Here is a 19200-nt window from a genome sequence, read left to right as displayed (position 1 = left end):
CCGATACTATCCAAAGGCGTAACCTTCATCATCATGCACGTCTGTCAACCTCAGAAATGCGTACCGCCTTTTCGAGTACTTCGTCACCGCGCTTATACTTGCGAGATTGGACTGTGGCGGTGATAAATTTATTTTAGTTCTTGCTATTTTCTCTCTTACAAAAGTTCAGTTTTAAATAAGAGTAGTGTTTTTGTGCTCAGGAGCTGGTATTCTATCGATACATGCCAACTTCAATTTCTCCTCAGTGTCCCGTTAACGTAGAAAGCACCAAAAACATTCGTCCAAATTCAATTTATGCGGTTGCCATGCTTGCGACAACTAGGCATATTCCTTTGCTAAGGGTAAAGATAATGCTTATGACGCGTTACTCTTCCACCATACTTCACAGTGTGCAGAATAGTGCATGACAATAGAATTTTCATAGACTGCAATCACTTCAGAAAGGTCAGTGTGTACACAACTACTGTACATACCGTTTCTCCTACCGGAAGAATATTGCACATTACTACACCCTTCCAGTATTCCCATCATATTCAGAGAACTATTTTGACTCCACAAACTGTTACCAGGAACTCGAGAAAGCGGTCGAGTTCGCTTGTTCTGCAGCTACGCGACAGATGGGAAGAGGCTAACGACTGCATTTTCTTCTGCAAACTAAAAACAAACGGTGATAGGGAAAGCTTGGTCTGGTAACTTCGTTATGAGTGTAGAGTAGCGGTATACCATTTTGTTACGTGGCACTTTTTCTTTTAAACATCGCACTTTTTGCAGTGATATGATGTTCTACTGGCATTAACTATTCACAAAGTTTTTAGGAGGGAGACTTAAATGTAGTTCGAAACAAGACACGTCAAAGTAACAAATCTCTACAAAAATTAATACCTCAACAACGAACAAAGTTTTCAGAAAGCAATATCAAATTCATTTCAGAGCAACACAAGCCCAGCCAACGAAGCAATACAATTGGGGTAAGGCTGAGCACATCACCAAGAAGAAGTGCCACTCCAGTTTGAAGCCTGTCTGGGCCTACACTTCCAGAGGTGAGCAATCATTCCACTGAAATGGGATTTGGTACGTACTACAGATTCACAACGCCGGTCCATCATGCTACTTTTTCATCGGCTGTGCAGTTAAAAATAAAGAACTTTTCCAGGGACTCATCAGCATACTGCAGAGCATTAAGGTGTCGTACAGTATAAACAGTCAAATTAAATCACTTTTTCTATGACTGCTGTATTATATCTCAAGAGAATTTCGCGTCTTTACAATTTATGAAGCAATGCTCAAATGTTTCTGGAACAACACAGGGGCGCGATTTCACAGAGGTGGAAGAGACACAAAAATGCCCGTTTTCTCTAGCCATGTTTTAACGGACAATGTCTCAGTACGTTGCTTATAGAGGAAAGACTTTTTACATGGCGAAAATGGCGTTTTACGTCCGTTTATAAGTATGTGATATCCAGGTAGGCCGAAATGTAAGGATATGAACATTGGCGGCGGAAACAGCATAGAAATCAAGTCTTTGTACAGTGTCTCCGCGAAACTCAAAACAAGAAAAAAAACAAAGTGCAAAATACACCTCATGTTTCACCTCCTTATGCAAGGACTAGCAAATTATTAGTTACAATAATGGTCGGCATATCATTAAACAAGTAGGCTACGGCACGACTCACACGTTCGTGATGAAGCATTACCCCTACAACGTGAGATGGGGTTATCGTGTTGTGAAAATGTCAGTTATAGGCAGTTTTCACTTAGGTTTCTCAAAAAAAGCGATTAGATCTGTAGATTCTTCAAAAAAACGGGGATTTTGTTCCCAAAAATATCGCTAAATTTTTTCTCTTCCATAGCCGCTCATTGCTTAAACCTTGAATGGTTTTTGAACACAGGAGGGGTATCCAAACGCCGCTGCTTTCGACGCGCGCCGGAGAACACCTTGATCCAGATCTTGTGAAAAAATCTACTATGTTATTTGTGCCAAAAAACGATGGTTATACCAATTTATAGGTTGCTAGGTTTAACGGGCCCAACTAGAATCTTGCCCAAAATTCATGATAACGATATGTATCTAGTCATGTGTTGCAATATTCAAATTTTACTAAAAACAATACACGCCTGGCAATTTTATTATCGTACATAAATGAATTCACGCTTTAAGTAAATGCTGCCTGTAGATAAAGTGAACAGCATATTAACCTTTTGGCCGATATTTTGCACATTAATTTGGTTATTTTATTGCTAAGAACATTATTTTTGTAACTGCCTTTGCCGTTTCCATCTGCGCTTCTCATTTTCCGGGCCACGCGAGTCCTCTGTTAATCGCTTATTTACAACATCTTCTCTATTGCAGTATTTCATTGTTTTAATCCACGTGTGAAAAGCATTTTCTTGTTTAGTCTTCGTGGGATGCTGTCCCGTAATCCTCTCTTACAGTTAATTTTGCGCTGGTTTCCTTTTATGCTCTGAAAGTGTCTGAATGCACCCTAACCGTGCAGTACGGCTTCCCACTTATTCAGAACTCGTTTCTAGGGGCCTATCCATGTCACGGTACGTCAAGACTTGTAATGTCGCAAATTAATCCCACCAGAAATTCTACTTTTCGGATCGTGTAGTACATAAAGCATGTCAATGGCTGTGCATAAGAAATCTCGCTCACCATCCGCCTTAAAAATGCGCTAAAGAGCGTTCTAGAAATATTGTTTCTTGCTTTTATTTTCGGGGGGTTTACACGAATAAATAGTTTCTGTCGGAGACAGTATAGACGCAAATTGACTTCTTGAGCATATAGTACTTAAACATCTTTCAAATTATCTTGAAACTTGCAATTCATTGTCCTCGACACAACATTTTTTTTTTGTAAGGGGCTGTCCACAATAACGCAGTTTGTTCAAAATTGTTCATGATCTCTCTCAAAAAATAATTAGCTGACGGCAGAGTAACCTCATTTTTTTAGGTTTTCACCGAAGCGTTTCATAGCGCATCTGATCCTAAACGCTTAATGAAAATAATGAAATGTTTAGAATTTCAAATATTACTGAGAGTTTTATATCCTAGCACCACTCACGTGAGCAATATGTTGAAATAAACAAATGTAGTTCAAGTTGCCAGCTGGTTTTATAAGCAGTACGTCAGGGCAGTGTATTGCGGCCTCTTTTATTTCTCAATTTTATTAATCATTTACCAGCAGATGTCACCATCCCTCTAAGCCTATTTGCAGACGATTGCGCCATGTATAATAGGATTGAATCTTTAAGTGACCAGTAAGCCTTTAAAACTAATATTTAAAAAGAATAAAAAATGGTGTAATGATTGGCAAAAGACACTGAACCCAGTAAAATCAGATTATAAGACTATAACAAAGAAGAAAGCGCCGGTGAAATATAAATACAGCATCGGTGCACATTAAATGAAGACAATAAGATAACACAAATACTTTGGACTAATATTTACTGGAGACTTGAGTTAAAACACGCACATCAATGCACTATGCAGGAATTCAAGTAGACTTCTGTGGGGTCTGAGGCGAATATTGTACAGCGAAATCCCCGAAGTGAAAAGCCTGGCATAAGAGAGACACCTAATAAGTCTAATCATTGAATATGCAAAGACAGTATGAGACCCACACACAGCAACTTATCGTCATAAATTGAACAGGGTTCAACAAGCGTCTTCTAGAATCATATTAAATAAACATCTTCCCGTATACACTCCTATTGAACTGCGCAGGCGTGCTAACCTTTCAGCTTTAGAACTATGGACTAAGTTTGACCGATTAAGATTTTTATTCGCAATTATCCATCAACAGGTCAGAATTAAAATGTCCTTTTTTATGTAATTTACCCGCATCAACTTGCTAAACATCAGCACAGTTTGTACATACAGCCACCGGTGACTACACGTCATGATACATTCTTATATAGATTTTTTCGATTGTAATTAATGAATGGAATGCATTATTAGATCCAGTCATCGATTCTTCCTCCGCGCATGCTTTTCCCGCCAGTTTTGAGACTCTTACCTTTCCTGATAAGCAAGCGTCTTAGAACCACTTTTGTTTAAGAAGCGCATGAAACAAATGCATTTTGTCTGTGTTCACCGGATATCACATTTTAATTTTAGATAATGCCATTGCATTCTTGTCATTTTTCTTTTGAAATATAGCAATTTTTTACATTTTGTGTTTTATCCCGTTTATCCACTCCTGTAATGGCCCTCTCTTTGGCTGACAGTAGAAATAAACGAGGCAACGAACGACTCCCTCACTCTGCAAATGGAAATGAAAAAGCTATATTCCCTGCAGACACCCACAGTAATTTTCATTACTCTTATTGGACACGGCGTAAATTATAGTATAATAAAAGCGCTACATATTTGAGGTTCGAAGAATATATGCCCCAAAATAACAAGCCCGAGGCAAATAGACTAGGATTTCTTCTCGTGTGCTTCCGCAGGGGTGATGCGCTCGACCGTCTGCAACGGCTGAACACAGTCCGGCCGGAATCCCCCTCATTTCGAAATCACCTGGCATATTACTTCGACAACGGCAGAGCGACAAGCTGCCGCGCGATTGGCTTAAAGGCACTCCGCGCGTGCTTTTCTCTACGACAGCTATGTTTGTTAGCTCCTTTTACTCTCCGCGATGGGCTCAAAAAAAAGATGGGAGCCGGGACGTTTATTCCGGTTTAATAGGGGCATCGGCCGCGCAGGATAATAATTCGAAGTTTCTAAAAATGCTTGGAGCGTGCAAATCTAGTTCGCCGGATTAAGAGGCAAACTCAAAATCCTATTCAGTGCACCTTTAGGCGTTCGGCAGTTGGGGATTTTTATCCCTACTACCTAAAGGTTCACGGTAACACTCCCGTGCGCGAAGTAACGTCAGTGGAAAGCAATTTGTCCTTTCTTCAGTTTTAAATCTAAGTGCCTCATTTTTGTCAAAGAAATACAATTCACCTGCTTATCCAGCGCTCTAATTTATGTTTCTGCGCAAGATAAGCAAGTATGTCTGCAGGAAAAAGCAATTTACACTTTAAGCTCCACATAAAGAAGTTAAAGGGGCCCGACAATTACTTCGTTATAGCCATAACTTCGTTATAACCCGTGTTGACGGAGCTTCCAAGGCGAATCGTCATTCTTTCGTTATATTCATTATTTCGTTATAAACCGTTTCGTTATAACGAGGTCAAATGTTTAGAGGAATCCCCCAATGTGGAGTAGAATCGTAATAAGTTAGTAGTTACTCATTTGCATCCAACCAAGCGCAGCCAAACGGCTACAAAGGAAAGCTATACAGCCTTCTCAGAAACTTCCGGGTGGAACCCCGGACCAGGACGAATTTTTCTTTAACTACGAAGTTTCTGAGAAAGCTGTATAGCTTTCCTTTGTAGCCGTATGGCTGCGCTTGGGCGGATGCGAATGAGTAATTACTCCCTTATTGCGTTATAACGAGGTTCGACAGTATTGCTACGCAAAGCCACGACACGGTGTCGTCAACACGAGTGCGTTCTAGCGTCTTTTTAGCTTAGAGACGCGAAAATGTTGTCAGCCAGGTATTCGATTGTGAAGTTCTCAGTGTTCGCGACGTTTTCCACAGCAAAGTCACAAATCCGATTTTACTCACCGATTCGGCATGTTTTCGCGTTAGGCGCTCGAAAACAAACGCTATTCTAATTGGAAACTGAGTGCGTAAACACGGCGCAACTACTACTCCCCCTCCCCCCCTCCCAAAAAAAAAGTGTCTATATCTTAAATACCTTATTCCATTACACAGGCTTCCATTCGTACGTAGAACACAGAGGCCCACGAATTCACAACAGGCCAAGCTACGTCTGTCGTGTGTTGCATCTTTTGGTTCACAGTCGCGTGCCACCCTGCCGTTGCAGTGCCATCTACTACCTCACTGCCATAGCTGCAGCGCGTGAGACGATGCAATGGAAATGCAACACAATGCTGTGCTGCGTCTTGTTTGCTTTATCTACGTCCGTTGTACCGAAGCTCTGGCGTTCCAGTGCAAACTCGCCAAACAAGTTGGTTACCCAGCTGTCTCATTTACTTCCAACCACCCGATTAAAACAGTCTGCATGTTGAGTTCTCTGACAATATAGGCTGCTTTACTTGCTGACATGCACTGCCGACGTAGGCTGGGTGAACTTACGGTCGTAGTTTTTCACGCCAGCTGTTTGGACCATGGGTGTTTTCCTAACTTCTGTGACCAATATATAGAGTGAGACCTTTAATGCCTCAATGCAAGAATGCAAGAAGAATCTACTTTGGTATTCTTGACGTCCACTTTTTTCTGCGCGAGCACAGAAATTATAGTTAACGAGGCGGGCCTATAGATAGATAGAATATGATGCTATTCATACGGTCTGGGAAAATGACAAAGAAGATGAAGTAGTCACTAAAAAATAAGACACCCTGAAAAAAAAAACAGTCTTAAATTTGAGCTTATCTGTTAATGCCCATATTCATCCTTATCAAGATGTCCAGGTGGGTTTAGAAAAAACAAAGTACATAGCACAATTTTATCCACTGCAGTCATCATCATCACCCAAACTATGACTTGCCTCTTCTAACGATCTCCCATTAACGCTGTCCTACACAATATTTTCCATAAGGGGTTAAACGAAGAAGCTGAAGAAAATTAGGAAGGAGCAGCAGACGACAAAAAAATTACCTTCGATAAAATATCCTTTTCTAGGAGCTCCCGTAAGAAGATAGCTTAGGTTAAATACAAGAGATTATGTAGGATCTCCGGTTTTAATAACCATAACCGCATTTATTAACGCAGCAAAGACACGGTAACAACTCACGCAAACATTTCTTATCTTTGTATTTGGTCACGCTTAGCGCTGCGAAAAAGGGGGTGGGGGAAGCTACGACGACAGGAAATGCGCAGTTGCTGTCTCGCCAAGCGCAAACTGGGCACTCGGGCATTCCATCTTGGTGACGTCCTGTAGTGCGAGGAGGGTATTAGGACAAGAAAGGCATGTGCATTTCTACAGGAGTCTCGTTCAGCATTCGAGATGACAATGCAGTGTTGTTGTTGCCACTATTGTCGTCGTCGTCGTCGTCGTTGTTGTTGTTGTTGTTGCTGTTGTTGTTGTTGTTGTTTTTGTTGCTGTTTCTGCGCACAGAACTAATCCTCTCTTCAGCCTCTACAGAAGGTGCGAGCATCGCCCGAGTTTTCTTCGTTTCTTTGTAACACCTTCATCAAGTCCATTAAGCGTCTACTGCCGTCATGTTTGAATGTAATGAAGAATATGTCTGTGTTCCTCTAAACTCTGTTTTCAAAAACGAAAATACTTTTTGTCCGTAAAGTTGCGAGACTGATTTATTTTCTTCTCTAGAAATGATCCCCGAAAACAAATGTTGGTGCGTATGCGTAGCGCCATCTTTTCGGGCTAACAATGAGATATTTATGTTAATTGCGGTGGCAGCCGCTAGATGGCACAACATGTAGAAAAATACGTTGTCACTAGTCGTCTGCTCATTTTACTGTGAGTAAATTTGGAGAGATGGACGTCCACCTCGAACAGCGTGTAAACATAAAATTCTGTGTGAAGCTTGCAAGACAGCCACACAGACGTATGAGCTCCTTCGTGACGCTTACGGCAACGAGACATTATTTCGGGTGCGAGTTTTTGAGTGGCACAAGAGGTTCGTTTCGGGGAGAACGTCGGTGGAAGATTACACAAGGCAGGGGTGCCCTTCAACCTCACGGAATGAAAACAATGTGGCTCGGAGCAGGGAAATCGTACAGCAAGACCGCATCATTACAGTCCGCATGCTATCAGATGCTCTCTACATTATTAAGACAAGACAACATGCCACAAAATTTTCATGAGAACTTAGGGAAAGGAAAGCTGAACGCCAGACTTGTGCCGCACTCCCTCACACAGGACCAGAAGGACACGTAGGCATCAGTGAGCGCTGATTTGCTCTCCGAGGCAGAGACGGATGCTGCATTCGTTGACAGCATCATTGATGAAGACGAAACTTGGTGTTTTCAATACCATCCTGAAACAAAGAGGCCCAGCCCCGAATGGCGGTCCACAAGCTCTCCGGTGTCGAGAAAGGTGCGGCGACAGAAGACCAAAACAAACACGATGCTGATAGTTTTTTCGATGCCAGAGGTGCCATACACAACGAGTTCGTCCCGCAAGGGTAGACGGTGGATCAGGAGTTTTATATCCGCGTGCTCCAACACATGCATGACGCACTACGACGCCGTCGCCCTGACTTATGGGCATCTGGACAATGGAGCCTTCTCCACGATAACGCAAGACCGCACACTGCTCTCAGCGTGACAAAATTTCTCGCCAAGCACACCATTACTGTACTTCCCCATCCGCCATACTCGCCTGACCTCATACAATTTTTTCCTGTTTCCTCGTGTGAAGACAGCCCTAAAAGGTCTTTAGATGTGGAGCGTGGAGGCCATTAAAGACGCCAAGAGAAAGGCGCTGACAGCCCTGCCAAAAGAAGCGTTTTCCAACTGTTTCCAAGACCTCAAGAAGCGCTGGAAGCTGTGTATAAACCGCAAGGGAGACTATTTTGAAGGGGTGCTGCACAAATGATTTCAATGTTAAACGCATTTTTTAATGGACTCAGTCTCAGAACATTACGGACAAAGGTTCTAGCTTTTTGTGGAGTATATTTGCAGCACTGCTCCGGTGTGTATTCCCAATCCAAACTGTCCGAAGCAACCACTTCCTTTCCAAATTCTTCAGCACCAACAAATTCGGATAAGGCAGAAAGATGCATGTCTGCTTTTTGATTTCCTGTTTTAATTTTTTTGCTGCTTGCTTTATCAAAACTGCTAAGCGATACTTCTACTGTTGAGCTCTTTGTCTCGAAAATTTATTGCATTACTTGCAAACCTTTTGCGTTCCCTTTATTTATTCTTTTTTCGGGCCTGGCTTGCAAAGCTCCGATCATATATTCCGCACAGTGCTGCAGTCCATGCAGGGTACACCTCCTAACAATCAATTCGCGCCGACGACGTCACAAAACTCGCTCTAAGCTGTAGCGCATAAGCGTGCTGCTTATATATATGCGCACTGTCACAAAAAATAAAAATAAAAGAGAAAATAATGCTTACGCGAACGCCACTTTATGTATAAATGTAAACACCGGGATTTAAAGGACGGACTTGAAGAAGAGGTAACTCCATAAATCGGCGCTCTGGTGGCACAGTGTTAAGTCTCCTAAAACATGGCGCCACACTCACCTCCGCACGCCGAGCAGAAGCACTACAGATTTTGCATCGATGTTATTCCGCCAGAGCGAATATTTCATGACCTTCGAAACATCTGAGAAAACCGAGTAGCTATATTTTGTAACCGTATGGCTGCATTCAAGTGAATGCTATTTGTTCTCCTTTTAAATCAATTCTCTCTTGAGGGCATTTAGATTAGTGCTTTTGGCTGTTCCCGTTGACTTCGTTGGTAGAAATATTCAATCATTCGGTTACCGTAAACTCAGGACAGCGCACATTCAGCGCCGCTAAGCACCGCGGCATGTCAAGTTCTCTTCTGCAGCCACTCGGTCATTCTTCTTCTTTTCATTCCAGCATTCTTGGAGAAGAATGTTGAATATTGGAATATTGTAAGGTACCTTTATGTAAATATTGAAGATAATGGTCCATTCTTGCGATCCGTCACAAAATCTTTCTTTTAAAGTTTTCCCATCAAGCAGTTAGGACTGCCGTAGACAACCAATGGGGAACGTTCTTGACGATAGCAAAAACGTTGATAGCAAAAAATTGCGCCACGTGCCGTCCGGTTATCTGCGGATATACTGATTGTTATAGCGAAATCTTACAACATATAAAAAATGTCTTCATAAACACTTTCCCGTTGAAAAATGATTTGTCCTGTATTGTTGGGTATGTCGTGTCACAGATGATGCCAACGCGCTATTTTTTAATTATCAAAGCTACGAACCACGGAGTGGCAACCATGGGAACTATAAACGCTCGTCGCAAATCCCTGGTAATCAATAGGACCACACACTGCCTCACACAGGAAAGCTGCAGTTACACGGTGCTTTCCCTGAGCATAGTTAAAATCTGGACCTGCAGTCTAAAAAGTTCTATCTGTTCCTCAACATGAAAGAACATAGGAATGTAATATGCTCCGCGTGTGTCGAAGAGCCCACCAGAGCGTCAATTGTGCCCCTTGTGCCATCGACAACCGTCTTAATTCTACGATGGCATGCAGATACTAACGCACCGGTGTAGGCAGTTGAGATGGCGGCAACAATTAAAAATTATGCACACCATAGAAAGTGTACAATACAAACTTACATTTCAATGCAACGTCTTTCCATTCTATTATTTGCAAAGAATGGGAACCAAGGAAGCATAACCTTATATGCACCACTGGTACTAGAGCAATAATAATTAATACAACCATCTAATTACCACCAGCTAAGCGAAAACAACCATCAACGTTACTTGGAAGACTACCCACAGCAACACTTTTAGTGAGTAAAACTCTCAAGCGCTGATCGTTAGGCATATTTCTACTCCAATTTTAAGCTGATTTGTCTTCTGTGCATTAAATTCAGCTGTTCACAAAGGTTGTATCTACGGTTACAAGACGCACCAGTTTGTAGTCATGCCACCTAAAATGCGCGTAATGTATGGGCATGCATTTGTTCTCCTTACTGTACGAACAAGTTGGACGAAGTGATATAGATCAGCACCGAGCAAGTAACAAGCAAGCGATACGAAATATCATTAGTTATCCACCACCCCACTGTTGTCAACTGCCCATCATTTTTCCATTCGTCTTCATTCCTATCAAGAGTGAAGCATATTCGGTGTATTTCTTAGCACAAGCTGGCTCGAGCAAACTTGCGGGCGACAATTAGGAAGCAGCTTGTTTCTTTTTACATTTCTGCGAGACTCCACTCCGCTTAGATGAATTCACATTCGCTCAGTTGAATTTTTGCTTTTAATTGATGGAGAAACAAGGTCCAGAAGCATGATGATAAGTATGAAGAGAGATGACGGGTAGTGCCGTACGACTAATTAATATTCTCGCGGCTCATTAATTGCTGATACAGGCTGCGTTACTCGGCGCCTGCTGCCGGCCGCTGAAGAAATATCGTCGAAAACAATCATCCCCAGTAACCCAATTTTCCCCGCTTGCGTGTTTTTCGAATGTTTTGTTTTGCTCATTCCTTCAATTTTCGGCCTCTCGTCTGTCCCCCGACCCATTCCCTCGCTGCCGTTATCTTCGCCAGTGCCTTTCTCGACCTCGCTGCTGCTATTTTCGTCCTCGACGTGGCGCTTCTTTCCTTTGCTTTCCACAGTCGCACACGAACCTCGGGTGCGGCGCTTCAAGGAAAAGAAACCGTTTTCGTAATTAGCATGATTTCAGGGCATATTTATCCGCCGAACATCATTAACGTAGGAGGCGATAAGAACCAGGCAATTGCTCCATTCTTTATTTCACTATGTTATTTTCAGTGCATGGCGAATTTTTTGTGTGTGCGTGCGTGTGAGTGCGCACAGACGTGTGCGCATACGCACACGCGTGATAACCGAGGTGGGTGGTCTGGTGGTGGGACGAGGCTCGAATGTCAGAGATGCAATTTTACCGGGTGGTGCCCAGTGGATCACTCACAAGAGGGTGTTTCCTACGACACACACACACGCGCACACACACACACACGCACGCAGCACGCGCACACACACACACGCACGCACACACATGACACACGCACACACGCACTCATGCACGCATGCAGTTTTTGGCGGAAAGAGGACTGCAGTGCTTCCACGCTTAAAAGTTAGAAGTCTATATACAGGTGCCTACAGAAGTCTTTGAAACACGTAAGCCAAGAAGAAAAAGTGTCACTTGTCTCGCTGGCTGGAGACAGCCAGGATATTGGCCATGCTAAACTGAGGCATATCTGAGCGCCGACGGATCATTCTATTGCTGCTGTCATCCTGATAACTGCAATCAGTTTCGCGTGGCAGTATCTCGCTGCCATGCCGGATTTCAGGATTATTCATACGCATTAACAATCGAGAGACCTTTTTCTGTCTGATCTTTCAGAATTATGTTGTTTTCACTCTATTATGGTTCTGGTGACGCTGATATCTCGCCGTGGTGAGCGTTAGTCCCAAAGTCGCTGATGCAATACCGGCCGCAGCGGCCGTATTTCGATGGCAGCAAAATACAAAAGAGCCCACCTGCTCTGCGATTCCAGCGCACGATAAAAAACTCCGGGAGGTCTAAACTTATCCAGAGTCCTCCGCCATGGCGTCCTTCATAGGAGTCATTGAAAGATATTGAGAAAAACTCAATCAAATTGTTCTTCTTAGTAAAAAGAAAGTGAATGTCTTGTTGTTTTTTTATGGCTATTTGTTCCGTGACCGTGAACCATGGTGTTCCTGTGCGGCAACGCACGTTCGGCACTCATGTTCTTGTCAAGGTCACGGCACATATCGATGGAAAACAAGCCTCTGTGAAAATTAGGAAATTTCACTGCGTTCGTTGCACACCTTGCTAAATGTTTGGGACGGTTTTGGTCGCGTCATTGCGCGGCGTTTTAAGTATACCTGTGGTGCTTAACCTAAGCCACCGACCGATATTCACCATTTACCTTACCATTACAGCACAATAAACATTGAAATAAAGTGACGAAAAATTAAAAGTGCAATTTATCACAAAGATAAAGGAACATGACGGATGTCAGTATGGTGGAGCATTCGAGTCATTCGAAAAAACTTGACGAGGAATGAACTGTCAAGAGTTGTTTATGCTTCATTTATACGCCAATTGTTTTGCAGAATTCTGGAAGCCAAAATTAAACACTATTTCACACCAACGCTCGATTTCCTTCTGTTTTCTTCTCCTTCAGGGTGTTAAATTAGTGCGACCATCGAATGCTTGGCACGCCAATGGGAAATTTGGTGAGTGTTCGCGCAAGTGTACTAAGACCTCACCTATGCCAGCTTCGTTTCCTTCGCTGTTCCCTTCAAGAGGGCGCTCCCTCCAAACGCTCTCTTTGCAAAACCCGGCGTGAATGTGTGATGCCGCCCCCTCCCCCTCCCCCCCCCCCCCTTCCCCAGTGAGCGTGTTCGCCCTTCGCGCCTGCCTCTTGCAAATCAAGAGATTCGCATTCTCGGCAATGCTCCTTGCGTGCTGATAATTTTCCTTGCTTGTCTTTTTATCTTGTTTTTATCTTCGTTCGGCATTCACCAACGAAACCAGCCGGTACCTTTTCCTTCAACTGATACCAAATACCGAACTTTCCCAATAAAAAAGAACACCGTTGTTTCGCATGCGCATGCTTCCGTAATACGAAAGAGAGAGAAAGGCAAACTCGCGACGCATTGGCAAATCGTTGTCGTGCGCGGGCTCTACTTAATGCTGCTTGTTTGCAAACAGAGAGTGCGGCAATAGGCGTGTGTCCTCGTGAAGAAAACAACGTAGCAGATGACGCTCGCATGGAGGAAACGTTGTTCGCTTGCGTGAACCCTCACCGATTTCCCAGCCATTTAATGATTTTGCATTAAAATGCACCTGGAACCACGGGCACGAGCGAAATCCCCTGAAACTGCACCACAAGCATTGATTCAGGTTGGGCTGTCGCACTCTTCTCCGCTCAAAGTGTCACGCACTCACCAAGTCTACCTTTTTTTTTCGCCTAGTCCTTTTTGCCTTCGTTACTAAACAATTTTTTTTATAACGGTACCGTTTTGAAGCAGCACCTCCGAGAGCGACTACTCTAGTGTTCTTTTTTTACCACCAAGGTACAAGCGTGGTGAAGAGAAATAAAAACATCGGAGCATGCAGGCACCCCACTGTTCGCATCATTTTTTGTCTGAAGAATTCTCTTCATATAGGTGCTCCGAACACAAAATTTTAACACTTGTATAGCAGGAAGTTTCCAATGACCCAACCATCACACAGCGACTTTTTGTTGTTTCTGACATACTGACAATATGGTCGTTTCTTAGGCATTTCTTCCATTGTAAACAAATGAAAGGTGTGGATAAACTCGCGTTATCGAGGACCACAGAAATCACGATAATACGCTTCCGGGAGCGCCAGAGGGCCGGATAGGCTTAGAGAAAAACGCTCAGAAACTGGCCACGCCCGCCGGTATCGAAAACAGAAAGCGTCAAGGCGGGAACACAGCGTCCATTAAAACATGCCCACCGCAGCGATCGTACTGGAAAACGGTGTGCGATGCGGGATACGGAGTGGTCGTTACTTTAATAGCCATATATATATATATATATATATATATATATATATATATATATATATATATATATATATATATATATATATATATATATATATATATATATATATATATATATATATATATATATATATATATATATATATATATATATATATATATATATATATATATATATATATATATATCCACATGTTTTTCGCTGACATAGCGGGAGCATGCGGAAGAGAAAAACACAATGGAAGAGGAAGGTTTTGCCAGTAGTGAGAGGGCATTTTTGATACCGCGGTTCCTTGCGACATAATGGCCGGGAGCATTGCAGTAATGCTGACGCTTAGATGAAGGCCGTTCTCGAGATTGCAGCTCTTGGCAGGCACAGCGCACAATAAAAACATTTTTTTCTTTTTATCTTATCACCACATTTTTGTTCTTTGTTTTTCATGTTCACTTGCCTCTTTTTGTCTTTTTCACGGAAACCCCGAAGTGCAGTTTGTCTGGTAAAAAAAAAAGTTTTCCATTTTGGATCTATCGGATCGCGGTACACGCGACATTGCATGATTGATGGCAGCTTGTAATACTCGTTCCACGTTCCGAGGGACCGGTGAGCTCCCATATGCAGGACTCAATGCAATATGCCCATCAATGTCCTGGGTAAAAAAAAAAAAACAGATGGAGCTTAAAAGCAAATTGCACAAAATTGGTGAAGTCCTTGGATATTTGCTTGTCTATGACAATTTATAACCCAAATTTAGGCACGCTTCGTCCTTTTTTACGTGCATTGAAAGATTTGGTTGTTTTCTTAGCGTTCACTCATGTGATTTCGCTGCTATACCGATGCAGAAGGAAATAATTTTTCCAGTTTTGATTACGGTGAAATTGCCAGCATATGTCTAGGCAAGCGAAATCACATTGAAGAATTTCCGCATCTTTCGTATGCGTCAAAAACTAAAGCATCAACTCCCGCAATTCATAGATAAGCAGAGACGATCAAACTCACTTTTTTATCTTTATATCTGGGTAATTTTTTTTAGTTTCGCTCATAAGAAACAAAAAAGTTGCGTCGGTCAGTTTACGAGGTCTTGGGTTCTTCGTGTACTAGCTGCGAAACAATTGAAAAAATAAGAACGCAGAGCTAGTTGATGTGTATTCAATGTCCCTTTAAATAATTTAAAAGCTTCAATGAGAAAATTCACATACATAGCGAGGACGACTCATCCAAATACAGTCCTCAGGCTTAATGGCACATACCCACGGCGGGCGATTGGCCAGGGTACATTGATCGGCCAATCAGCTTCACTTCTTCCTCACCATCAGCATTAGAACTCTTTCAAAAATGATACAAAGGAGTGTTTAGTTCTGGTCGCTTTTCCGCCGGATGAGGTGATTGTGGTAACCTTGAGGGCAGGCGAGAAGTTTAGTCTGCCCTAAGCATACGTTAAAAGAGTTTCTGGCTAAATATGCTTAGTTTTCAATATGGTCATCACTTGTTTAAGATATGTACTTCTGCTGAAATCTTACCAACAATCAAAGGGTAAAGAAGCGTTTTCTCTGCGAAAACCAAGCTTGTTTTTTTCTGATAAGCGAAACTGAAATGCTCTTTTATGAGTTCGCATTTTCTTCTAGCGAATAAAATATTACAAACTATGACCGGTTCCTTACTATCTTCAATGTGTTCTTCTTGTTTCATTACACCATTGCTTCTAACTGCTTGCCCAAGTCGGCGGAAGCGTGGAGTAATTTCAAATCAACTCTTGCAGTTCTTCTAAGCCTTTTTCTCTTCCACGACAGTTCTTTATTATTTTTTGTTTGTTTTCTAGTTCGTTATTTAATTTATTACGCTAGTTCAGTCTTCATTTTGCCGAAAGCCAGCAAAATTAGCATAGAGTGAGTATGCGGGCGTGAGGCAGAGGAGCTCATTGGTCATATGTCAATGTGTTGGAGCACGCAACCAATGAGTTTACGTGGGCCACGCTCACAAGAACGGAATGCAACATGTTACGCAACCACCTTTGCAGCTGCCTTGAATAGATCGGAAACCTCGCTGCAAAATTCTGAGGGCAACGTAATGAAACAAGCGTTGCACTAGCAATGGCGGAAATTTTCTTTGTTGTGTAAAGTTTCCCCTTCACAATCTTGTGTTCGGCTGCAAATACATTTCAACTTGTAATGACACTAATATTTACTCAATAAGACACGGCCTTTTTTTCTACGAAATAAATTTCTCGAGCTTCGTTGCTGCAATGAACGGTTCTTTTGAGAGTTTTCACGAATTGACAGGGAAAAAAATCTTCGGGAATTGGATGTCTATAAAGCATGCAGTTCAGACTTGAGTACGGCACAGTGCTTTATGCGGGTTAGTGCTAGGCTGAAGAAGGAGCTGAACTTTACGAAACCGCAGAATCCTACTGCGGGAAAGCAAAAAAACGCAAGACAAAAATAAAAATTTGTTAGAGAGATTCGGCAAATAAAACAAGCAATAAGACTGCCTCTTTCGCAAGCATCGTGCCGGAAGGTCTTGTTGTTTAAACTCGGCTGAGTGTAACGCGCTGCATTCTAAGAATTCCCCACGTGTCACCCGCGTCTTGAGAAAACCGAGAGTTGTTTTGCAAGCTAGACACACAGCGCCGGATGTGCGTAGTTCGTAAACATCAGCGTTCCAGCTTTGTCAGCACGCAGGGTGTGGAAATCTTCGATTCTTGGGTGGTCCCTTGCACCGGGTAATAAATGTTTAGAGCGGGTTCTCAACAAGCTCTGCTTGCTGTCCGTCGCAGCAATGCGTGAAGAGAAGCAAAGTCGACAGCAGTTACGAGTTCCTTCGTGGTGGCGCGCGGGGTTGTACCTAAGTAAGCGTATTAGAAACAGCTCTGGAACAAACAAGTGGAGAGCGCGAGTGCGCCAACTTTAGAACTTTTCAATGACTCTGTATTTCACGCCAACAGTTTAAAGACTAGCTGGAATTTAAAGTATTAGGTGTAGCTCGTGATGCAAAGCGGTAAACATTCAAAGAGGCCATATTGGCAAACCCTGCTCTTCCCAGTCCGCAGCCCTTCGCTGCTATTTGGAAGTGGCGCTCCACGTCCAGCCTGCCAGAAGTGGCGAAATGCAGCCTTGAGTGCATCTTGCCTCCACAGAATTGTGCATCTCTGTGACACTAAGTGTTCTCGCAAGATGCAGTTCCATTTCGTTATTCCGAGCATTTGGCAAGTCTTGCTCGTACACACCATGGACTACAAAAGGATTAAAATCGCGAAAAAACCGCCTGAAGAAGTGGTGATTGTTTCTATGTCAGCTCTACAACGCCGGTATTCGTCAGAGATTCAATTAATTTCGCGACCTCTTTCTATTAGCATCTCACCGTCCGCGTCGCCATCAATATCCCTATCGTAGGCGCTGACTGTCGTCGTTGTCGTCTTTGGTGAATTGCCGCCTCTGTGATGTTCCTGAAACAATTGAAATTGCTTCATCAATTGTATGGACACATGTTCTCGGAATTCTCGCAAAGAACCTTGAAAAAAAGAATTTATTTGGCTTCACACACCATACGATATCTCATCGGAGTGAAATATGTTGACTAACCTATTGATAAGTTTTTTTTTTTCTGATTGGAATACACAGCTTATGGAAAACTAAGAAGATGGACCGGCACTGTGAATCAGTTGTTTCGGCGAAATCTCATTCCCGCCGAATAATTGTTCATCTGAGGGAAGTGTATGAACAGACCGACTTTAAACCCTAGTGGCACCCTCTCTTGGTGATGCGTTCAGTCAGTTACCTAACGTCTAGTGCTCTGTCGCTCTTTTTGAGATGACTTTTGTGGCGTTTCGTAAAAGCCTCGTGCATAGGTCATATAAATTGAACATAATTTCAGTGCGATAAATTTCATGTTAGAAAAGCTGGTCTTGTGGCCTATAAATTGTGTGCTCACCTCGCAATCTGAAAGTCCTTCGACCAATTCCCCGCACCTGCGGTAGAAAATTTAGTAATTTACATAGCAGTGGACGTCACTATCATACGGTCTACTGCTGACGTTTTGCGAGAACTTTGTGACCTCACTGGCATTTTTTAGAACCACTGCTGCTGGTCAACGCTGCCTGGTTTCGTTGCCGGGGAGCCATTTAGTGTTTACTGGTTAATATTTATTCACGCTACTTGCGTGGCTTTACCTTTTTTTTCATTTTCTGCATGAATTATTCGTTCGCTTTGTGTATTTTTTCCGTTTTCTTCTTTCTGGTTAAATTAATTATTTAAACTGCATTTTGACGCATGTCGATGCCCTTCCTTTGAACTGCGAAGTTCTGCAGCATAGTCTTCACTCTTGTTTCTCCTCTGTTTGCGCATACCTTTTCGCACTATACACTTACAATGTATTATTTTTGCTCTGTGTACGATCACCGAGCGCAGTGGTGCTGCGGAACCTGCCTTGTAGTTGCTTTTCTCTGAGCTGTACCCTTTTCCGTTGCAGTGTTTACTGTTTTCAAATTATAATTATATTCATTCATCGCCTGCCGTATCGGACCATCTGCTATATTTTTTTTGCCTTATTTCTGCCACTTTTGATATATTACTAGGACGGCATGGTTGTTTCTGCGCGCCTTGTTTATTCATTCATTCATTCATTCATTGATTGATTGATTGATTGATTGATTGATTGATTGATTGATTGATTGATTGATTGATTGATTGATTGATTGATTGATTGCGAAAACTAAATATCGAACGAGAAGAAACGGCAGGAGCACGTTTTCAAATTTCACCACACGGGACACATTGTGTGCCTGCTCTAAGAGAAAAAGGCATGATGTTGAGGTAATATGCGTAACAAAATTTTGTGACTGCTTTTATGCTGCCTTCAGTGAGCACATACGAATTACACAAGTTTGCACTTCTTTCAAGCAAACAATTTTCGTTTTCTTCAGTAAAACACAACGTCTAGTAGCCAGAATGTATCACTTTTCACGTAACTAATTTTAA

Source organism: Amblyomma americanum, chromosome 6, assembly GCF_052857255.1.
Source record: "Amblyomma americanum isolate KBUSLIRL-KWMA chromosome 6, ASM5285725v1, whole genome shotgun sequence".
NCBI classification, from domain to species: Eukaryota; Metazoa; Arthropoda; class Arachnida; order Ixodida; family Ixodidae; genus Amblyomma; species Amblyomma americanum.
This window is presented reverse-complemented; position numbering follows the sequence as displayed.